This window comes from Anser brachyrhynchus (assembly GCF_964034855.1).
Source record: "Anser brachyrhynchus genome assembly, chromosome: 3".
NCBI classification, from domain to species: Eukaryota; Metazoa; Chordata; class Aves; order Anseriformes; family Anatidae; genus Anser; species Anser brachyrhynchus.
This window is the reverse complement of record NC_137696.1, coordinates 189534-213150: the sequence shown is the minus strand read 5'-3', so window position 1 is coordinate 213150 and position 23617 is coordinate 189534. Positions and strand designations below refer to the sequence as shown.

At 51.9% G+C, this 23617-nt stretch overlaps 1 long non-coding RNA gene across 23 annotated transcripts; it reads left to right on the top strand.

Moving 5' to 3' along the window:
- Positions 1-218: 218 nt before the first annotated feature.
- Positions 219-22674, top strand: LOC308192746. Of its 23 annotated transcripts, none has more exons than XR_013949090.1 (7): positions 219-312; positions 898-1048; positions 4950-5030; positions 5625-5857; positions 7073-7692; positions 7774-11194; positions 11334-11348. It is a non-coding gene; the product is annotated as an uncharacterized lncRNA (long non-coding RNA). The 23 variants fall into 23 exon arrangements; XR_013949080.1 differs by lacking the exon at positions 219-312 and adding exons at positions 12538-12590; positions 22660-22674 and having other exon boundaries at positions 728-1048; positions 7073-11194; positions 11334-12002; XR_013949082.1 differs by lacking the exon at positions 219-312 and adding exons at positions 11901-12002; positions 12538-12552 and having other exon boundaries at positions 728-1048; positions 7073-11194; positions 11334-11794.
- The last annotated feature ends 943 nt before the right edge of the window (positions 22675-23617 follow it).

Genomic DNA, 23617 nt, shown 5'->3' with positions numbered 1-23617 from the left:
TTTCTCGCAGACAGACTTGACGAGAGAGGACCAAGAACACCCGCGCCTTCTTTAAAAATAAATAAAGAAATAAATAAATAAAAAGGCAGCACGGCGGCAGCCTCAGGGTCGCCTTCCCACAGGGAAGCGGCGCCGTGATTGGCTGGACAGTGAGGGCGGAAGTGGCGTCACGGCTAGCCTTAACTCAGGGCGGAAACGCTCCGTGATCGGCTCGGAGGAACGCAGGGCGGAGGTGCCGTGCAGGGCTTGCCGGCACTATGGGCGGAAGCTGTCGGGCCGGGCCGGGCCGCCGCGGCGCGGTGCCGCAACGAGGTTGGTGGTCGGCGCCGCCCCGGGCCGGGCCGGGCCGGGCCGGGAGGGGGCGAGGCGGCGGGCGGTTGGGGCGCCACGCGGTCGGCGGCTTCTGCGGAAACGGCCCTTGTGCGGGGCGGGGGCGGCGCCGGAGCGGAGCGGAGCGGACCGGGCGTGCGGCGGGGTCTGCACTGCGCGGGGCTTCGGAGGGCTGGGGGAGAGGGGGGCGAAGCGGCGCGGGGGGGGGCGGTTGCGTGCGCTTGGCCGACTCCCCTCTGGGGCGGATGGACTGCTCCGTCCCGCGGCATGCTGGGAGCTGTAGTTCTGTGGCGCGCGGCCGGTCTTTCCCCGAGCCGGGGCCGCGGCCGGGGCCGGGCCGTGCGCGCCGGGAGGCGCAGGTTGCCGCTGGCTGCGAGCGCGGCTGCCGGCGGTGAGGCGAGCGAGAGCCTTCGGGGGCGCTTCCCCGGAGCGTCGGGCCGGGAGGGGTGGGGGCTGCGGCGGCCGGGCGCGGGTCCTCGCTGCGCTCGATCGTCGGGCTGCGCCTCGGAGGTTTTCCTCCCCCCGCGCGCTGACGGCCGGCTCTCTCCTTTCCCTGCGGCTCACCAGGGCAGAAGCAGCTCCCCGCCGCTGGGACCCCCGCGGGGTTTGTCGCCGAGCGAAGGTGGCGCGGCAGCTGAAGGGAGGAAAGCTGCAGCTGGCGTGCTGCAGTCGCAGGTTTCCCAGGAGAAAGAGCAGCCCGTCTGTCCCAGCTGTCCGGGTAAGTCGCAGCGACCTCCGGGTGAAATCCAGGTGTGCTCTACTAACTTTCCTGCACCTCAGGCTCAAATGTGCGTGCGTTTGGCTTGTCCTGATGGCTGGTGTAGGTGATTGCTCACATGACCAAAAAGTCCTTGTGCTGATGTTGGATCTGCCCGTTGGTAAAGGACCGCATGTTCAGCTTTTTTTCCTTACCGTGTCGTAGTTATTTTATTATTATTTTTTTTCTGAAAGAAAGGGCGGATTTTTCATTGGTTTCTCTGTGAGCGTATCGAACCAGATTGCAGTAAATACACATAAGCGAGTAGGCTGCAGCACGTACTGGTCAGTATCAGAGTACTACTCTGCTAGCAGAGGAGAGCCAGATGAAGATGTTCAGGGTAAGGGCTTGTTCTGCCTCAAGTTGAATGGAAAGATGCTGAAGTTGAGCATCCCGGAGAATGTTTGTAGGACTATTTTTAGACGACGAAAGTTCAAATGGCTGTCAATGAAGGGGATTTTGTTGGCTCTTTTAGACAGCTATTCCTACCGAAGATCCCATCGGTTACAAAAGGTGGTAACCTTGCAGTTTCTACGGTCTGTAGCAAAATAAACTGGCAGATGAATAAATGAGCAGGCACAAATACATGTGACTCTATAGCCATGTTGTGGTTTAACGTAGCTGGCAGCTAAGCACCACATAGCCGTAGGCTTCCCCTCCCCTCTCCCTCTCTGGGATGGGGGAGAGAAATGGGAAAGTGAAGCCTGTGGGTTGAGATAAAGACAGCTTATAAAAACAGGAAAATAATAATGATAATAGTACTACTAATAATAATGTGCACAAACAAGTGATGCGCAATGCAATTGCTCACCACCTGCTGACCGATGCCCAGCCTATCCCCAAGCAGCTGGTCCCCCCAGTCCTGCTAGCCACCCCTATATATTGTTTAGCATGACGCCAGATGGTATGGAATACCCCTTTGGCCAGTTTGGGTCAGCTGTCCTGGGTCTGTCCCCTCCCAGCTCCTGCTGCACCCCAAGCCTGCCCACTGGCAGGACAGAAAGAGAAGCTGGAAAGTCCTTGGCCTGGTGTAAGCACTGCTCTGCAACAATTAAAACATCAGCATGTTATCAACACTTTCCTCAGCCTAATCCAAAACATAGCACCCTACCAGCTACTAGGAGGAAAATTAACTCTATACTAGCTGAAACCAGGACAAGCTGAGGTTAAATAACCTGCAGTTTCTTCTGTTTTATCTTTCAAAGAATGTTCTTGCTGAGCGCCTGAGCTTTTTGCTCACCCTACCGAGGAAAGGAATGGCTGTGCTTCTTCCCCCCTCATCCCTGTTTTTTTCCTCTTCTCCCTTTATGACACGGACTTGAAATGTTTTTCTCAGATGTCCATGTGAAAGTTTTAAAGAATGCTAATGGTGAACACTGACAGAATTGGGTGACTTTTTAAAGGTGGAGGGTAAAGAACGTGGAAATTCCTAGTACGTTAATGTTACTTTGTTAACAAAACTGATGTAATAGCCACTTGCTGTTTCTGTTTTTTTGGTTTGGCTTGGTTTTCCTTTCAGTAGTCTCCCGAAAGGCTTTTGTTGACAAAACTTTGTCCTGCTTCAGCTTTAAGAATTATCCTAGAAATAATGAACAAGTGCTTGCAGGGCTTTCCAGAATGCTAATTGTAGTCAGTCAAGAATGACTTGGGAGGCAATTCCTTTCACGTAATTGTAGAGTGGTTTGGGTTGGAAGGGACGCCTAAAGATCATCTAGTCCATCCCCCCTGCCTCGATCAGTGGCGTCTTGCACTAGGTCAGGTTGCTCAAAGCCCCATCCAGCCCAGCTTTGAGTACCTCCAGTAATGAGGCCTCTACAACTTCTCTGGGCATCCTGTTTCAGTGTCTTACTACCCTCATTGAGAAGAACTTCTTCCTTTTGTTCAATCTAAATCTATCTTCCTTCAGTTTAAAACTTGTCTTGCCTTGTCGCTACAGGCCCTGGTAACAAGTCCTTGCCTGTCTCTTTTGTAAGTCCACTATACGTGTTTAAAGGTAGTAATGAGGTCTCCCCAGAGCCTTCTCTTCTCCGGGCTGAAGTGTGACACAGCCCTTCTCCTGGTGCTGGCTTGCAGGTCAGTGCCAAGCTACCGGAAGGAGGTTTTTATGTACTTTGCTACTTCCTTCAAAGGGAAGTTGAAGTACAGACAGGCTGACTGAGAACACTCCAAAGTGGTAGACGCGAGACGTTTTGTAGGACGCCAGCTCTTTTCCTCTGTGAGCGGAAGGAAAGCTTGTTCGGGCACAGGTATCTAGCACAGAGGGATGCAGCTCTCGTTACCACTTCTGCTGACTCCTGAAGTGTTCCTATGCGCTGGTCTGATATCCCTGCCCATCTGTGGCAGAAGAGTTTGTCCCTCAGATTGCAGAAGCAGCATTGTGGAATTTAGGTTTTGGAATGTATTGAGATTGTACTCCTGAAATCTGATCTATTTCAAGATACTACCTATCCTTTCAAACCTTGCTTCTCTGAAATCCAAGTCATTGTCATTACCCCAGAAATACCGAAGGGAGAAATGCTCCATTGAGCAAATTATCAGAAAGACAGAATCAATTTAGGCAAGCCTCTCTCCCGTGGAATTTGTGGATTCCTTAAACTGACCTGGCAGGAGTATTTGAAGTAAATACTATCCAAGAAAAAATTATTCTCACGTGTCCCCTCAAGACTAGGAGATGGTTACCCAGCAAAATGCTTGCTCGAGGCACGGGCTCAACAGCTGATTAAGTAATTGGAGTGTGTGGGATAAAATACTGCAGACAGCACAGTCCACGCGTTTGGTTGTTTAATGCCACTGAGATATGGTTTTATAGCAGAAATGTGTCAGAATTAACAGTAATACAAGGAAACGATGCAAACCTGGAGGTAGGCAGTGAGCTTTGTGAGCAGGGAGTGCTGGTGTGGCCCTGTTCCTCTGACTACACCTGTGCGAATCAAGTAGGGGAAGTGAGTATGGATGTGGTATTTCAGCCCTTTCAGGGAGCTGAACGTCACCTGAAAAGATGACGACATCCCTGCCCTGAAGGACCTGCCCACCACAGTCTGTAGCATTGTGTGCATTTGTAGATTGCTGGGCCTGAGAGTAGGGGACTATGGGATGTTGGGGCTGGGATTTGATTTGGGGATTCCCCCCAGCCCCACAAGCTTAGCTTTTAAGTTAAAGCTTGGAAATAGAAGAGGGAGTGAGGGAAGAAAAAAGCAAAGCCTTACAGAGCCTCAGCTCCATTGAGGAACGAATAACAGTCTGTCTGCTTCTGGAAGAACTTCCCACTGCTGAGGATAGATGGGGTGGACCCCAAAAACTAGATGGGATTCTGTGTGAGCTGGTAATACTGCCAGCAGGACTCCATAGCTGACGAGAGACATTATTTGTTTTGATGTCCGTCACAATGAAAAATGCTTGTTTCATCCAACCTGGGGAAGTATTATCAAACTCACAGACAGAAACAATATTAGTAAGACTCTATTATACAGTCATTGTGAAAGTTTAGCATAGCGAAGAAACTGTGTGTATAAGGTGAAAAATGGAGTCATACCTCCGAGAAGTCCCAGTTTGTGGTCTTTAATATTTTTTCTTGTTTTTTTTTGGGGGGGGGAGGGGGGGGAAGGGGGGTAATGAGGGAGAGAGACGAACATTACCCAAAAAGGTGACAAAATCCGTGCCTAAAAAGCTCACCTGCTACAGCTTTTATAAATGATCTTTGCACTGCAAGTTTCAGTTTTCATGAAGCCAAATTGACATAAATCTGAAAATTTCCATGGGTTTAAAAGAACGCTTACTGAAATATTCTTGTCATTCACAGTAATAATGGAGTGAGTGAACTTGTTCCGCATAGTGACCTTACTTTATTTTTTTTGTATTCCAGCAAACCTGTGCAATCCCAGGAGTGTAAGTACAGTCTTGTGTAGCATTGTCATTCTGCCCCACCACTCTGATATCTAACAAGGTAATACTTTCTGGATGTTGTCTACAAATTCTTTCCTTTCTTATGTAAGAGGTAGATGCATGTATTGCCTAGTTTGTCATAGATTGTTGCTGAAGTACTGTTTTATTTGTATTTGTGAAGACAGCAGAATCAAAGATAGCAGCTCGGCGCCTTCCACCGAGATGGTCATTAAGATAAAACAGTGAAGTTTCTAGCATATATTTAGAAAGCCTGGAGGAATTAGCATAGCTTGCAGGAAATCGTGCTGGAAAGAGATGATATTTGACAGCAAACATGAAAATGTTGTCTTTTTACCAAGAATGATGAGAACTGCTGCGTCTGCCCTGTGTTTGGATGGGTAAGTGGGGTGAGTGAGTTAAGAGGAGCTGAGCGTAGAGTTTGTGGCGGAATTGAGAAACGAATGAGATAATTTAACCTCTTTTCCGTGCGTGTTTTTTTTTTTAAATCCCATACTTTTGTTATTATCCAGAATTTTTAATGTAACTCTCTATTTTAACTGGTTTGGTTTTGTGGATAGCAGCTAACTATAGAAAGGACTAAGATCCTGAAGTGTCCTTGGAGCCGCTGACTCTACTTCTTTATCTCTTCCCTAAGAAGACGCCCTGGATTTAAAGACGGTGTGTATTAAATGAAGTATGAGAAGAAACAGCTTCTTCAGACACTTGCGCTCCTCTTCTTCAGCTCGTGCAGAAGGCTGACAGTCTGTCTCACTCTTGTCAGTGCTATCCCACCAGCTCCTGTAGGAGCTCAGCACCGTGTTTGGCCTGTTGTGATCTTCCCGCTCCCCTCATTTCTGTGCTGCAATGCCACCATGCACGAGAAGTCAGGTAGGATCTGAAGACCTTTGAAATTGCTAAAGAATCAAACCTCAGCTGTCAGTTTTGGCCCATTGTATTCCAGACGTTTGCTTTGCTGGATGATAGTTTCGTTTTTGATTTTGTAATACGTTCTTTGTAGAGGTTATTTTAAGCAGACAAGTAGGTAGCCTCCTTCTTTTGGTGGATTTGTGCAGGTTTTAGCTGAGCTTTGCACATCTGAGCGATTGCCCAGTGGCTGTTCTGGTCTTGATGCGTCCCTAAAACCTTTGTCCGCCTCGCCCCTCCTCTTTGTGTATTAAGATGCATGTTTGCGCAAAAATTATGTACACCGTGCATAAGCCCCCCAGTGGTTATGGGGCATTTTCAGCATTTCACAGGTAAGAGTCTGTGTTCACTTAATCACTTAGGCATAGTCCTGGCTTTCAGCGTAGGCATAGCTAATGATTGTTATTCAAGTGGTTATGAAGTTCCCAACGTTTGTTTGTTTATATATATATATATGTAGAGAGAGAGAGAGAGAGAGATACATACACATATGTATATGTATGTATATACATAAATGAAACTGAGTCTGTGGAGTAAAAGACTTGTCTGCTTGCTGTATATACTCACGTATCAGCAGACTCATACGCAAGCTGATCCAAACTGGGTGCCAAGCTGTGCCTTTTTTGTCGCATGGAATATGCAATCTGTGCACCTCAGGTGTACCTTGTCTATTAACTATCTCTTACATTGTGCCACCCCATTAATATCAGTGGATGTACCCAGCACCACCTTGGGGCTACATAGAATGTGGAAATTTCTAGTATGTTAATGTTACTCTGTTAACAAAACTGACGTACTAGCTGCATGCTGTTTCTGTTTTTTTGTTTTTCTTTTCAGTAGCCTCCCCAAAAGTTTTTGTGGACATGTTGTGTATCTTTTCTTGTTCTTCCAGGATTCACTTGGCAGGGAAGACAACCATGGAATCCAAGGGCTGTGGACAACCATCTACCAGATGGTTGTTGCAGATGCCTTCGGTCACGTCATTTGTCCTTTTAGCTCGCCCTTTCCTTTGATCCTTTCATCTTGAGTTGAATTTTTGTGCAGCGCTATGTTTGCAGTGGTAACACTGCTGCTGAGGTGTTTTCGATTAAAAACGATCTTAACTGTAATAGTGAATTCACTGAGCGTGGCTTTGTATAACGACTTCCACGACCATAACATTTTTCTCCTTTGTCACAGATAGGAGGAAAACTCTTTCCAGAGAGATGGAGAAGGAATTAATTATACCTCTGCCTCATCCCGTGAGACCAGAAGATGTGGAGTAACTGTAAGCTGTGATTCTCAGGAGACATACTAAGCATCTCTGGTTCCTTCTCGGCCTGCCCCCCTAAGGCCTTAGGGATGAGAAATCTTAGGCTTGATGTTTTTCCCTATGAAATACTATCGTGTTAAGGGGCGTAGCTGACTAACTGTTACGGGTCTGGTCGGATTCGGGGTACTGAACTACCACGGTCACGGATTCACCAATAACGTAGCACACCCTCGCTCTAGTTGTGTTCAATGAGAACTGTCACGGCTAGGAACAATGCAACGAAGGGCAGTTTATTACAGCAACAGGGACACAGGTTCTTTGGAATTGCCGGCGATAAATTCAGTGTCCGCAAAAGCAAGCGAGCACCCATGAAATACACAGGTAGTCGTCCTGGCTATTAACGCATTAAAAGGCACAAAGGCTTTAGAGAGTTCTGAGTTTCTACGGAGACGCCTGGTACAACCAAGCATTCAAATCTTACCCCATGACATCCCAGTGCGGGGGGAAGAGAGGCTCAGCCCATCGACTGATCCCGGAAGTCAGAAAGGTATCCTTCGTGATGGTATCTTCCCTAACATCCCCTTTCACTTAAGCCAATTTACATTATCCACCAATCTGTTCTCTTTAGAGACCAGTGATAGGACCCGTGGGAATGGTGTCAACCTGCAGCAGGAGAGGTTCAGGCTAGACATCAGGAAGAGGTTCTTCACTGAGAGGGTTGTTGAGCACTGGAACAGTCTCCCCAGGGCGGTAGTCGCTTCACCAAGTCTGCCGGAGTTTAAGAAGCATTTGGACTGTGCACTTAGTCATATGGTCTGAATTTTTGGGTTGACCTGTGTGATGCCGGGAGTTGGGCTCGATGATCCTTGTGGATCCCTTCCAATTCGGGATATTCTATGAATCTGTGATTATTTTCTGTCCCTTTTAGGTGGAGCTTGAGTGACTCTAGTCAGGCATATCTTGGTTATGATTTGTAAAGTTTTCTTGCTTTCGTTTAAAGCTATAGGGGTCTGAGAAATTCAGAGCGTGTGCTCAGTGAGGGGTGGTCGCAGCTTGGAGGCATGGAGCTTTTGGGATGGAGGTGTGTTTTGGTATTATAGTGATGATATAATGAGCAAAAGTTCACTAGAGTACAACGTTCTGTCAAAACCATGACAGGTGGTTGGCTCAGGGTGTGAGAAACAAAGTTGTGTTTTTGCAGTAGAGAATTACTTTTCTGTATTCCAAGGTAATCGTGTAGTCATAATAAGGAGAAATGCTAAGTAGATAAGTGAAGGGAATGAGGACACAGACTCCAAGATAGTCGAGAAATGGAGACCCTTTATTGTTCCAATGCCAGATATTATATAGCTTTCTGAACCAGCTACATGCACTGCACGCAGCTAGCGTGCGTAGTTACAGACTTCTGATTAGTGCGTTCCGTTTGATCATGCATAGCCCTCTATAGGCCCGTCCGAGCCTAGCAACTTCTTACTGGTTCCCACTTTCTCTTACTCTAGCCTGGTTACCACTCTATGCCTGTGAGTAACCTTCTTCTTAACCCTTAGTGCACCGCTGTATCCGAATGGGTCACCTGTAGATAAGTGGACAGTAGAAGGCCTCACTGTTCCAAAATAAGGTAGAAGCTTGAGAAAAACAAGATGAGCAGTGTGAGAACAGTAAAACAAAGATCACAAGTTCTCAAAACATAAGAAAGGAGAAATTAAAGGGTTGAAAAAACAGAAAAATTGTACATACATGGTATAGAGGAGCGTCGAGTTGCTTGTGAACCTGTAGTACTTAGCCAATGAGGAAACAGGGGAGGTGATCAGGCGTCGGGTAATAGGGAATAAAAGGTTATGATTTGTTTACTAAAATGCGTTCCTGATTGACACGGCGCCCGCCATTGCAATCACGAATAAAATAGCCTCACAGAAGATCCTGTCTGAAGAAAATTATTTGAGATTTTTCTCACAAGGATGGTAAACATGCAGCTTATCAGTCTTGGTGCGCATAAGAGCATCAGGTCCCCGTCTCATCACAGAGCCTATCCGTGGTGTCTCCACTCTGCTCTACGCTCTGTACTGTTCCTTAGAGTCAGCACACCAAGTTCCCCTAGTGCAATAGCATGTAAAGTTGGAGGCCTAGGGAACGCTTAGGTAGCGCAGCTACCCTGCACCCTGAAAGCTTTTTCAATGCTGCACATTTTCTTTAAAATGTGAATATTAGTTTAATTTGCCTAGTTACTTAAGGCAATTACTCCACAAGTACCAAAAGCGATATGGAGAAGCCTACTTCCAGCATCTCTGTTGGTAATAATAGCTTCATACTTGTGTGCTTATCCTCATGCCTTTTCCTTTCAAATACTGGAAAGGCAGAGACTGTTCAACAGAGTCATCTCTGATCCAAAAACCAAAACTGTGATTTCATCCCAAACTAATGCTGTCTGATGTCAGTAAAATTGCTATTACTCTCGGTCATCCTGCCTGTCGCAATTGTGCCTCTGTTGGACTCTGTCCAACCCTGTCGATCACCCCTGTCCTGCTCCCTGCCCCCCGGGTGGTTCTTCTGTCCCTCTGCCCTGCTGTCTGTCTGTCCACCCAGTTCCTCTCTTGCTGCTTGTATCCCACTTGTGCCCTTTTCCTTTTAAGACCTCCTGTGCCTCACAGCCCATTTCTGCAGGAGGCAGCTGTTCCCCAGGGCATGGATGCTGAGACGGACGGATGGACCTGCTGGATGCCTGAGCCCCGCAGCCCCCCAGGGGAAGGGGAGAATGTCTGGGAGGGAGTTGTGCCGCAGTCTCCCTCCCAGGAGTCCTGCGTAAGAGTTTAATAAAGTTTGCTTTCTGGCTTGTGCTGCCCTCTGTGTTTGTGCACACTGTAAGTGGCTGTGGCCGTGCTGCTAGGTGCAGGTTCCTGGGTGTGGAGGGGGCAGGGGCTGGGGTGTTGGCCCCGTGTTTATTGTCCGTGGGGGAGCCAATGGACACAGACAAGCGATCTGGGTGTGGGGGGCACCCTGCTGGGGAGGCTGCAGGCGGGGGGGGGGGGGCAAGGGCAGCAATGGTGGGGGTAGGCCTGTGCTGTCTTTGCTCCCTGGGCCAGGTGTGCTGGGGCTGGTCTGCGCAGAGGGAGTGATTGGCGAGCGTGACCTGGGCTGTGGCTGCTGCGGAGCAGCAGGTGAGGGAGGGCCTGGGTGTCCGTGGCAGAGGGGAGGGAAGGGTGTTGGGGCGGCTGGGTCCTGCGGGACCCGTGGCTGGGGTAGTAGGTGGCGGATCAGAAAGCACGGGTTCGACTCTGGGGCGGGGTGTCAGCTGGGTCAGGTGGCTGGGAGCGTCTTGCCCCACAGCATGCCGGGAGTTGTGGTCTTTGGGCTCCGGGCTTTTGATCGGCCACATTGGTTTCCAGAGCGTGCTGCGAACTGTAGTTTCACGTTGCCGCTCAGCACGGGGCCTTTTAGGATGGGCAGTTACTTCCTCCGTGCCCGTGGAGCGGGATGCTTTTTCTTGCCGTTCTTGTGTGGTGTTCCACGCGGCTCCCGCCGCTTCCCTGAACGAGCAGACGGCCTGGGAAGCCGTGCCTGCCGTTCTGTTTCTGCCCATGCATGGAGCAGGGTGGCGCGGCGGCGCCTGGTGTCACCTGGTGGCCGAACAGCGAGCGGTGCTGTAGGCGAAGAGGCGCTGCGGTGACGCGTCGCTCTCTGCTCCCACCTGCTGGCGAAAGGGAGGTACTGCAGACGGAGGAGATGCGCATGCGCTGTAGCAACTGCCAGGCTTCGTGCCCCGCAGCATGCCGGGAGTTGTGGTCTTTGGGTTTTGAGCTTCCTGCCGGCCATGTTGGTTTCCGTGGCATGCCGGGAAATGTAGTTTTTCACATTGCCGCTCAGCTTCCTAGTGGGTAAGGGCACGTTGCTCAGGGTAGTTACTTCCTCCCTGAGACGACATGTAAAAGTAATTCTTGAAAAAGTAATTCATGAAAAGTAATTCTTTTCCCATGTTTTGTTCATGATGTTTGTAGTGTGCCTTTTTACGTGTGTGTTTGGCCTGGAGCTGTCCTGCCTGGCAATTAGTGATGGTAGCTAACATGGTGGTCCAACAGTGCAATAACACATTGTCCTGACTCTTTTGGGAAAGACATCTGGTCTGTCTCTGGGCGAATACTCAAGCTCTGGGTGAGTACTTAAGGGCAGAGTCTTTTTTTCTTTTTTTTCCAGCAGTAGGTAAACCTTAGGAGGAGCCGGTCAAAGGAAACAGCACTTTCTGGAACTGTCAAGTTCTTGTTTGGCAACTTGGTGACTGGCTTGATCTGCCTTTTCAGATGTAAAAGCAAGCGGACTGCTGTTTTGAAATGATAAAATTAAAAACATGAAGTTTGTCAAATGTGGCAGTGCCTGTTTGCAGTCTGTTTATTGCTTTTGCTAGTGGTAGGTAACACTTCTGAGGAATCGGTCGAATGAAAGAGCACCTTCTGGAACTGTGAAGCTCTGCGTTGGCAACTCGGTGACTGGCTTGACCTACTGTCCATTTCCAGAGGGAAGCGGAAAGCTGTTTTGAAGGGAAGCTGTTCTGAAATTAAAAAAGAAAAAAAATAATGGCGCTGCTCTATGGCACCTGGAGGACCACCGCTCTGCGTGACAGTTAAAAGAATGTGATTTGGAGATGGAGAGCAGCAGAGGTAAAGCAGCTGGGAAGAGAGGTATAAGTATTGCAGAGGTATTGCAGTAGGTAGGTAGGCTGTGGTTATGAGGTGCCTCAGGGTGTGCTTTGTCTTGTTTCTGCAGTTCCCTCGTGCAGCCGTGGAGAGGTGAATTCCCCATGTTGTGGAGTGGTACAAAAAGGTGAGAGGGTTGTCAGCCCGGTCAGTTTCCTTCACCAAAGCTAAGGTAAGTCTTTCAGGAGAAACAGGCTGATTGCCTGTGCTGCACTCTACACGCAGTTAACCTAAGCCAGACCAAAACCAGGGCTGCTGTTCCTCCTGCTCTCTTTATCTCTTCTCATGCACGGCCCCTCCCATTTTCCACATGATTAGGGCAGGCATTCTGCCTGGGCTGCTCTTTGGGGGTAGGGGCTTTGTTTTTCCTTCAGTCAGTTGCAGGGTTCTGTAGGTGGGTCAGAGCCTATGGACTGATGCATTTCAAATTGAGACCGGTAAGCCCATCTTTTTGAGGTAACTAGTAGGGTCTGTTAGAGCAAAGCTGCCAGGTGCCCCCCCACCTTGCAGGTGGCTGCCAAATGCCCCCCCCCCGGCCTTGCAGTTGGCTGCGTTTGAGCTTGGATCTACTTTCCAGGTACAGAGGCAAGTGGACTGGTCTTTTGAAATGATAAAATTAAATATAGGGTCACCTGTGGTGTTGAAGGGTGGGTGGTAATGCTGGCAGCTGAATGTTTATCTTTTGACCGTGTTTTCCTTTGTTCAAGCTGAAATGCAGTGCACAATACAGGACGTTGCGACCCGAGCTACCTCAGGCAAGGTGAGCAATGAACAGAGGTAGCAGTTATTTTTGGGGTGCGGTTGTCACTGCAGTTAGGTTATTACAAAAAGTAGAATAAAAATCCATTTTGCCTTTTAGAGGTGCTTTAGGTGGCTTGAGAGCAGATGGAAACATCTGCCTCGGGGGTTAGGTGAGTGGGTGAAGTAAAAGAGCGGATGAGGGTAACTGTCCTAGGGGTGCTGTGGCTTGTATTGCTGTGGTTGCTTTCTCTTCTGTTTATCAGGTGCCACAGGCAAGGTGGGCTGTGATAGTCTTTAGAATAGGAGCAAAGCAGGTCACTGGAATGCTGTTTGGTTCCTGAGACAGGTGTTGCAGAGGAAAAGGGTGGTCTGGCGTGGCAGCTCCTGATGGTGGTCTTCTTCAGTAGGTGAAGCGGTGCCTGAAGCCCCATCCCGTGTAGCCTGAAATGGTGTGTCTGTGTTTGGGTTGGGGTTGCACCTTGGTGAGTGTAGGGATAGGATTTAAGCTGGTGCAGCAGAGGGCCAGGCTCCATTGTCCTGTAGTGTGTTTTGACCCATCAGCATAGCCTTTTGGTTTTCAGATAGCCTACTCAAGTACGTGATTTATGCTGCGAGTGATGTTATTACATGGAATTGATCTTTTTTTCTGGTGTGTAATCTGCTATGCTCCTAGATTTTTTTTCCTGTATAAAAACAACGGTTTGAGCTGCTTGCAGCTGAAAAAAACTTCAGTTACTTGCTTGGTCATATTGTCCTTTCAATATTCAAAGCTGAAGCAAAAGCATGGGGATTGTTGCTTCTAGAATCACCCCAGCTCTCTTGTCTGCAGTCTGCATGCTGTTGAGCTAGGCCAGAAAAAACAAACAAACCAAAAAAACATAGTTGCTGCTGCTCCTGCTCTCTTTCTACTTTCTTGTGCTTTGCCCCTCCCCTTTCCCAGGTGATTGGGTTTGGGTGCTGGGCTGGGCCAAATGGTATATGAGCCCCAGGTATGCCATTAGGGAGTTCATTGTGCCTGGGCTGCTCTTTGGGGTAAGTGCTTTGTTTTTCCTTCAGTCAGTTGCAGGGTTCTTTGGGCAGGTTGGAGCCTATGGATTTCTAGATTTTAAGTGCTTGGAAATCACTTACTAGAGGGATATTTAGCAGAGGTTGCTGGCTCACTTGTTTTTGGGATGGTGGGATCCACTTGTGTTTTTGGGTTATATTTGAATCTCTAGACATATGAAGCCACTTGTGTAACTCTCCAGAGGACTAAAAAGAGCTTGATTACACACTGCAAGAGGCTTGACCACGTAGGTGCAGTACTACCAAGAGACTGAGCAGGGTCGTATCAGAGTTACCTTTTTCATCTGTAAAGGGTAAGTCTGTGATTAGCCCTGCTGGGGCTGCTGTGTGTGCATGGCTTTTTGGCATTTGTGGAGCTCAGTTGTTTTTTTTGTGTTTATGTTCTTTTTTTTTTTTTTAAGGCCAAGTAGTGTGTGCGCTGAGCGTGGTTGGCAGGAGGAGGTGGGGAATTGTCTGGCAGGGGAGCTGTTCAGGACTGGTAGGTTTGGTTTCTAGGAGCGTGCGGCATCCTTCCTGTGCGATGCCACTGATTGTTGGGCAGGAACGTTCCAGCTCGTGTGTCTTAAACAACGTAGCTTGTGCAGTGTGTGTTGTGTGGCCCGGGCAGAGTTTGCCACGGCGCTGTGAGCGAAGAATCTCAGCTCGAGCTGGTGAGCAGCTGAAGTAAAGGAGCTGGGAAGAGAGAGGTATTGCAGCAGGTACGCTGTGGCTGTGAGGTGCCTCAGGGTGTGCTTTTCTCTTGTCTCTGCAGGGGCTTCATGAAGTCTTGGACAGGGAAATCCCCGTGTCACGGAGCAGTGAGGGAAGGTGGGAGTTTTATCAGCCTGGTGATCCCTTATCTGAAGCGAAGGGAAGACATTCAGGTGTTTCCCTCTGAGGGTCTGAGGTGAGGCTGTTTGGGACAGAGGAGTAATGTGCAGGTGGTCGCTTGCAAGCACAGTGGTCATTTTGTCCTTCTGTGTTCCCAGGTGGCATGGGTGATGGTGGCCGTTCCTTTCGAGCTTGGATCTAACTTGCGGGTACAGAGGCAAGTGGACTGCTGTTTTGAAACGAAAACATTAAATATGGGGTGACTTCTGTTGTTGAGGGATGGGTGCTAATGCTGTCAGCTGAATGTTTGTCTTCTGACTGTGTTTTCCTTTGTTCAGGCTGAAACGCAGTGTGCAGTACAGGACGTCACGGCGCGAGCTACCTCTGGAGTGACTCTGGTGAGTGATGAACAGAGGTAGGTGTTATTTTTGGGGTGCGGTTGTCGCTGCAGTTTTTTTAACTATATCAAGTAGAGTAAAATTCCAGTTTCTCTTTTGGAGGTGCTCTAGGTGGCTTCAGAGAACGGGTGGAAGCATCTGCCACGTGGGGTAGGTAAGCGGCTGAGGTAAAGGAGGGGATGAGAGTAACTGTCCTGAGGGTGCAGTGGCTTTTGCTGCTGTGGTTGCTTTCTGTTCTGCTTATCAGGTGCCACAGGCAAGGTGGTGGGCTGTGATAGTCTTTGGAATAGGAGCAAAGCAGGTCACTGGAATGCTGTTTGGTTCCTGAGACAGGAGTTGTAGAGGAGAAAAGCTTTCAATATTCAAAGCTGAAGCAAAAAAAATAAACCACAGCTGCTGCTTCTCCTCTTTCTACTTTCTTGTGTTTTGCCCCTCCCCTTTCCCAGGTGATTGGCTTTGGGTTCCAGGGAGGGCCTGGTGGTCATTGAGTCACAGGCATCCCATCAGAGAGCTCATTCTGCCTGGCTGCTCTTTGGGGTAAGTGCTTTGTTTTTCCTTCAGTGAGTTGCAGGTTTCTTTAGGTGGTTAAGAGTCTATGGACTGATGCGTTTCCAAGTAGAGACCGGTACGCCCATCTTTGTGAGGTAACAACTAGTAGGATCTGTTAGAGTAAACCAATCTAGTAATAGGTGCCTGTATTGCATGCAGCTCTTCTTCAGGTGAGTAATTGTTATAGCGTGTTTACGGATAGGATGGCAGTGTTACTTTGTGTGTTTGCTTTGTGGTTCTGGGTCCGTTATGATTTTTGCCGAATTGCGGGGCTTACTTGTGAGTCTTTGCCTGTATGTCAAATATTATCAAAGTTACAACCTCGGTGGTAAAGTGATGGAGCAGGGTTTAGGAGATAAGTATCATCGAGGCTCCCTGTGTAAGCATGTGTCTGCAAAGAGCAGCAGTAGGCGTGTAAGGGGTAGTCTTTTTCAGGGTTAGGGACAGTTTGTTATAGTCTTGGAGCTTTTGCCTGTGGTTTGTGTGGCTGTAGAGTCTTTAGACGTTGCAGCCTTCTAGATTTTCAGTGCTTGGAATTCACGTAATAGAGGCGTGCTTAGGATGTGTTGCCGGCTAACTCGTTTTTAAGAAATGGTGGGGTACGGTTCCTCGACCGCATAAGCACGGTAGCATTACCAAGAGACTGAGCAGGGACCCCTTTTTCATCTGTAAAGGGTAAGTCTGTGATTGCTGCCATCTGGGCACATTTTTGTGCCCATCACTGCAGTTAGTTTACTACATCAATTAGAGTAAAATTCCAGTTTCTCTTTTGGAGGTGCTCTAGGCGGCTTCAGAGAACGGGTGGAAGCATCTGCCACGTGGGGTAGGTAAGCAGCTGAGGTAAAGGAGAGGATGAGAGTAACTGTCCTGAGGGTGCAGTGGCTTTTGCTGCTGTGGTTGCTTTCTCTTCTGTTTATCAGGTGCCACAGGCAAGGTGGGCTGTGATAGTCTTTAGAATAGGAGCAAAGGAGGTCACTGGAATGCTGTTTGGTTCCTGAGAAAGGTGTTGCAGAGGAAAAAGTTGGTCTGGCGTGGCAGCTCCTGATGGTGGTCGTCTTCAGTAGGTGAAGAGGTGCCTGAAGCCCCATCCCGTGTAGCCTGAGGATGAGGCCTGCTTTCCAGCAGTTCCCAAAACTGTGTTGAGGCTGAAATAGTGTGTCTGTGTTTGGGCTGGGGTTGCACCTTGGTGAGTGTAGGGATGAGTTTTAAGTTGGTACAGCAGAGGGCCAGGCTCCGTTGTCCTGTAGTGTGTTTTGACCCATCAGCATAGCCTTTTGGTTTTCAGATAGCCTACTCAAGTACGTGATTTTTCCTGCAAGTGATGTTATTATATGGAATTTATTTTTTATTTTTTTTTTGTTTTGGTGTGTGATCTGTTATGCTCCCAGATTTGTCTTCCTATATAAATAAAGGTTTGAGCTAATTCTAGCTGGAAAAATTTCAGTTACTTGCTTGGTCATATTGTCCTTTCAATATTCGAAGCGGCAGCAAAAGCATGGGGATTGTTGCTCTTAGAATCACCCCAGTTCTCTTGTCTGCAGTCTGCATGCTCTTGAGCTAAGCCAGATTAAAGAAAAAACAAAAGAAAAACAAAAAACAAACAAAACACAAAACCAAAAAAAAAAATCAAAAAACCCCACAGCTGCTGTGCTGCTTGTGCTCTTTCTACTTTCTTGTGCTTTGCCCCTCCCCTTTCCCAGGTGATTGGGTTTGGGTGCTGGGCGGGGCCAAATGGTATATGAGCCCCAGGTATGCCATTAGGGAGTTCATTGTGCCTGGGCTGCTCTTTGGGGTAAGTGCTTTGCTTTCCTTCAGTCAGTTGCAGGGTTCTTTGGGCAGGTTGGAGTCTATGGATTTCTAGATTTTAAGTGCTTGGAAATCACTTACTAGAGGGATATTTAGCAGAGGTTGCTGGCTCACTTGTTTTTGGGATGGTGGGATCCACTTGTGTTTTTGGGTTATATTTGAATCTCTAGATGTATGCAGCCACTTGTGTAACTCTCCAGAGGACTAAAAAGAGCCTGATTACACACTGCAAGAGGCTTGACCACGTAGGCGCAGTATTACCAAGAGACTGAGCGGGGTCGTATCAGAGTTACCTTTTTCATCTGTAAAGGGTAGGTCTGTGATCGGCGCCGCCCGGGCACATTTTCGCGCGGCGCCGCCCGGGCACATTTTCGCGCGGCGCCGCCCGGGCACATTTTCGCGCGGCGCCGCCCGGGCACATTTTCGCGCGGCGCCGCCCGGGCACATTTTCGCGCGGCGCCGCCCGGGCACATTTTCGCGCGGCGCCGCCCGGGCACATTTTCGCGCGGCGCCGCCCGGGCACATTTTCGCGCGGCGCCGCCCGGGCACATTTTCGCGCGGCGCCGCCCGGGCACATTTTCGCGCGGCGCCGCCCGGGCACATTTTCGCGCGGCGCCGCCCGGGCACATTTTCGCGCGGCGCCGCCCGGGCACATTTTCGCGCGGCGCCGCCCGGGCACATTTTCGCGCGGCGCCGCCCGGGCACATTTTCGCGCGGCGCCGCCCGGGCACATTTTCGCGCGGCGCCGCCCGGGCACATTTTCGCGCGGCGCCGCCCGGGCACATTTTCGCGCGGCGCCGCCCGGGCACATTTTCGCGCGGCGCCGCCCGGGCACATTTTCGCGCGGCGCCGCCCGGGCACATTTTCGCGCGGCGCCGCCCGGGCACATTTTCGCGCGGCGCCGCCCGGGCACATTTTCGCGCGGCGCCGCCCGGGCACATTTTCGCGCGGCGCCGCCCGGGCACATTTTCGCGCGGCGCCGCCCGGGCACATTTTCGCGCGGCGCCGCCCGGGCACATTTTCGCGCGGCGCCGCCCGGGCACATTTTCGCGCGGCGCCGCCCGGGCACATTTTCGCGCGGCGCCGCCCGGGCACATTTTCGCGCGGCGCCGCCCGGGCACATTTTCGCGCGGCGCCGCCCGGGCACATTTTCGCGCGGCGCCGCCCGGGCACATTTTCGCGCGGCGCCGCCCGGGCACATTTTCGCGCGGCGCCGCCCGGGCACATTTTCGCGCGGCGCCGCCCGGGCACATTTTCGCGCGGCGCCGCCCGGGCACATTTTCGCGCGGCGCCGCCCGGGCACATTTTCGCGCGGCGCCGCCCGGGCACATTTTCGCGCGGCGCCGCCCGGGCACATTTTCGCGCGGCGCCGCCCGGGCACATTTTCGCGCGGCGCCGCCCGGGCACATTTTCGCGCGGCGCCGCCCGGGCACATTTTCGCGCGGCGCCGCCCGGGCACATTTTCGCGCGGCGCCGCCCGGGCACATTTTCGCGCGGCGCCGCCCGGGCACATTTTCGCGCGGCGCCGCCCGGGCACATTTTCGCGCGGCGCCGCCCGGGCACATTTTCGCGCGGCGCCGCCCGGGCACATTTTCGCGCGGCGCCGCCCGGGCACATTTTCGCGCGGCGCCGCCCGGGCACATTTTCGCGCGGCGCCGCCCGGGCACATTTTCGCGCGGCGCCGCCCGGGCACATTTTCGCGCGGCGCCGCCCGGGCACATTTTCGCGCGGCGCCGCCCGGGCACATTTTCGCGCGGCGCCGCCCGGGCACATTTTCGCGCGGCGCCGCCCGGGCACATTTTCGCGCGGCGCCGCCCGGGCACATTTTCGCGCGGCGCCGCCCGGGCACATTTTCGCGCGGCGCCGCCCGGGCACATTTTCGCGCGGCGCCGCCCGGGCACATTTTCGCGCGGCGCCGCCCGGGCACATTTTCGCGCGGCGCCGCCCGGGCACATTTTCGCGCGGCGCCGCCCGGGCACATTTTCGCGCGGCGCCGCCCGGGCACATTTTCGCGCGGCGCCGCCCGGGCACATTTTCGCGCGGCGCCGCCCGGGCACATTTTCGCGCGGCGCCGCCCGGGCACATTTTCGCGCGGCGCCGCCCGGGCACATTTTCGCGCGGCGCCGCCCGGGCACATTTTCGCGCGGCGCCGCCCGGGCACATTTTCGCGCGGCGCCGCCCGGGCACATTTTCGCGCGGCGCCGCCCGGGCACATTTTCGCGCGGCGCCGCCCGGGCACATTTTCGCGCGGCGCCGCCCGGGCACATTTTCGCGCGGCGCCGCCCGGGCACATTTTCGCGCGGCGCCGCCCGGGCACATTTTCGCGCGGCGCCGCCCGGGCACATTTTCGCGCGGCGCCGCCCGGGCACATTTTCGCGCGGCGCCGCCCGGGCACATTTTCGCGCGGCGCCGCCCGGGCACATTTTCGCGCGGCGCCGCCCGGGCACATTTTCGCGCGGCGCCGCCCGGGCACATTTTCGCGCGGCGCCGCCCGGGCACATTTTCGCGCGGCGCCGCCCGGGCACATTTTCGCGCGGCGCCGCCCGGGCACATTTTCGCGCGGCGCCGCCCGGGCACATTTTCGCGCGGCGCCGCCCGGGCACATTTTCGCGCGGCGCCGCCCGGGCACATTTTCGCGCGGCGCCGCCCGGGCACATTTTCGCGCGGCGCCGCCCGGGCACATTTTCGCGCGGCGCCGCCCGGGCACATTTTCGCGCGGCGCCGCCCGGGCACATTTTCGCGCGGCGCCGCCCGGGCACATTTTCGCGCGGCGCCGCCCGGGCACATTTTGGCGCGGCGCCGCCCGGGCACATTTTGGCGCGGCGCCGCCCGGGCACATTTTGGCGCGGCGCCGCCCGGGCACATTTATCTTAGATCGAGCTAACGAGCAGCCGAAGTAAAGCAACTGGGAAGAGAGAGGTATTGCAGCAGGTACGCTGTGGCTGTGAGGTGCCTCAGGGGGTGCTTTTCTCTCGTCCCTGCAGGTGCTTGGTGCAGTCTTGGACAGGGAAATCCCCGTGTCACGGAGCAGTGAGGGAAGGTGAGCGTGTTGTCAGCCTGGTCGTCCCTTAACCAAAGTGAAGGGACGTAGTGGGTTTATGTGGCAAGGTTTTGGTAGCAGGGGGCTCTAGGGGTGGCTTCTGTGCGAAGAATCTAGAAGCTGCCCCATGTTAGGTAATGGCCCCGCTGCTGAGCGGAGCCAATAAATGATGTTGTTTGCGCGTCTGTGAGAGCATATTTAAGACAGGGAAAAAAAAAAAAAAAAACAAAGACGCTGTGCCATGCAGCAGCTGGGAGAGCAAGAGGAGTGAGGAACAGCCTTGCAGGCGCCAAGGTCAGTGAAGAAGGAGGGGGAGAGGTACTCCTGGTGCCGGAGCAGAAGTCCCCTGCGGCCTGTGGCGAGGACCATGGTGAAGCAGGCTGTCCCCCTGCAGCCCACGGAGTACCACGGTGGAGCAGGGTTCCATGCTGCAGCTGGTGGAGGAGAGCACGGTGGAGCAGGTGGACCTGCACTGATGGAGGCTGCGGCCTGTGGAAGACCCTTGCCGGAGCAGATTCCGGGCCGGACCTGTAGACCGTGGAGAGGAGACCACGCAGGAGCAGGTGAGCTGGCAGGAGCTGCTGCCCGTGGGGGACCCAGGTTGGAGCAGTTTGCTCCTGAGGGATGGACCCCGTGGTATGGACCTACATCTGGAACAGTTCTGGAAGAGCTGCTGCCTGTGGGAAGGCCATGCCAGATCAGTTGACCAAGGACTGCATCCTGTGGGAGGAACCCCACAGCACAGGGGATGAGGGCGTCCGAGGAGGAGTGGCGGCAAAGAAGCGCTATAGACTGACCATAAACATCGATCACCTGCACCGCTGGGGGGGAGAAGGTGGAAGAGGGTGGCTGGGGGGGAAGGTGCTTTTGGTTGCTTTCGTTTGTTTCTCGCTTCTCTACATTGCGTAGTAATAAGCAATAAATCTTTCTGTCTTTCTATGCTGAGTGTGTTTTGCTTATCACGATATTTACTGTGTAATCTCCTCATCCTTATCTCAACCCTTGAGCCCTTTTTCCTTGTATTTTCTCCCTGTCCTTCTTTGAGGAGGGAGAGGGAGAGAGCGGTTTTGGTGGAGCTCGGTCGCCTACCCCTGTAAAACCACCACAGGGGAAGATGTTCAGGTGTTTCCCTCTGAGGGTCTGAGGTGAGGCTGTTTGTCGCTGCAGTTGTCACTGGCTGGTTGTCGCTGCAGTTTTTTTAACTACATCCAATAGAGTAAAATTCCAGTTTCTCTTTTAGAGGTGCTCTAGGTGGCTTCAGAGAACGGGTGGAAGCATCTGCCACGTGGGGTAGGTAAGCGGCTGAGGTAAAGGAGGGGATGAGAGTAACTGTCCTGAGGGTGCAGTGGCTTTTCTTGCTGTGGTTGCTTTCTGTTCTGCTTATCAGGTGCCACAGGCAAGGTGGGCTGTGATAGTCTTTAGAATAGGAGCAAAGCAGGTCACTGGAATGCTGTTTGGTTCCTGAGAAAGGTGTTGCAGAGGAAAAAGGTGGTCTGGCGTGGCAGCTCCTGATGGTGGTCGTCTTCAGTAGGTGAAGCGGTGCCTGAAGCCCCATGCCGTGGAGCCTGAGCACGCCTCGCTGAGGATGAAGCCTGCTTTCCAGCAGTTCCCAAAACTGTGTTGAGGCTGAAATGGTGTGTCTGTGTTTGGGCTGGGGTTGCACCTTGGTGAGCGTAGGGATGAGTTTTAAGTTGGTACAGCAGAGGGCCAGGCTCCATTGTCCTGTAGTGTGTTTTGACCCATCAGCATAGCCTTTTGGTTTACAGATAGCCTACTCAAGTACGTGATTTTTCCTGCAAGTGATGTTATTACATGGAATTGATTTTTTTTGTTGTTTTGGCGTGTGATCTGTTATGCTCCCAGATTTTTCTTTCTTTGTAAAGAAAGGTTTGAGCTAATTCCAGCTGAAAAAAATTCAGTTGCTTGGTCGTATTGTCCTTTCAATATTCAAAGCTGCAGCAAAAGCATGGGTATTGTTGCTTCTAGAATCACCCCAGTTCTCTTGTCTGCAGTCTGCATGCTATTGAGCTAAACCAGATTTAAAAAAAAAAACCACAGTAAACAGAAACAAGAAACAAACCACCACAGCTGTTGCTCCTGCTCTCTTTCTACTTTCTTGTGCTTTGCCCCTCCCCTTTCCCAGGTGATTGGGTTTGGGTGCTGGGCGGGGCCAAATGGTATATGAGCCCCGGGTATGCCATTAGAGAGTTCATTGTGCCTGGGCTGCTCTTTGGGGTAAGTGCTTTGTTTTTCCTTCAGTCAGTTGCAGGGTTCTTTGGGCAGGTTGGAGTCTATGGATTTCTAGATTTTAAGTGCTTGGAAATCACTTACTAGAGGGATATTTAGCAGAGGTTGCTGGTTCACTTGTTTTTGGGATGGTGGGATCCACTTGTGTTTTTGGGTTATATTTGAATCTCTAGACGTATGAAGCCACTTGTGTAACTCTCCAGAGGACTAAAAAGAGCTTGATTACACACTACAAGAGGCTTGACCATGTAGGTGCAGTACTACCAAGAGACTGAGCAGGGTCGTATCAGAGTTACCTTTTTCATCTGTAAGGGGTAAGTCTGTGATTAGCCCTGCTGGGGCTGCTGTGTGTGCATGGCTTTTTGGCATTTGTGGAGCTCAGTTGTTTTTTTTGTGTGTGTATGGTATTACTTTTTTTTTTTTCTTTTTAGAGCCAAATAGTGTGTGCGCTGAGCGTGGTTGGCAGGAGGAGGTGGGGAATTGTCTGGCAGGGGAGCTGTTCAGGACTGGTAGGTTTGGTTTCTAGGAGCGTGCGGCATCCTTCCTGTGCGATGCCACTGATTGTTGGGCAGGAACGTTCCAGCTCGTGTGTCTTAAACAACGTAGCTTGTGCAGTGTGTGTTGTGTGGCCCGGGCAGAGTTTGCCGCGGCGCTGTGAGCGAAGAATCTCAGCTCGAGCTGGTGAGCAGCTGAAGTAAAGGAGCTGGGAAGAGAGAGGTATTGCAGCAGGTACGCTGTGGCTGTGAGGTGCCTCAGGGTGTGCTTTTCTCTTGTCTCTGCAGGGGCTTCATGAAGTCTTGGACAGGGAAATCCCCGTGTCACGGAGCAGTGAGGGAAGGTGGGAGTTTTATCAGCCTGGTGATCCCTTATCTGAAGCGAAGGGAAGACATTCAGGTGTTTCCCTCTGAGGGTCTGAGGTGAGGCTGTTTGGGACAGAGGAGTAATGTGGCAGGTGGTCGCTTGCAAGCACAGTGGTCATTTTGTCCTTCTGTGTTCCCAGGTGGCATGGGTGATGGTGGCCGTTCCTTTCGAGCTTGGATCTAACTTGCGGGTACAGAGGCAAGTGGACTGCTGTTTTGAAACGAAAACATTAAATATGGGGTGACTTCTGTTGTTGAGGGATGGGTGCTA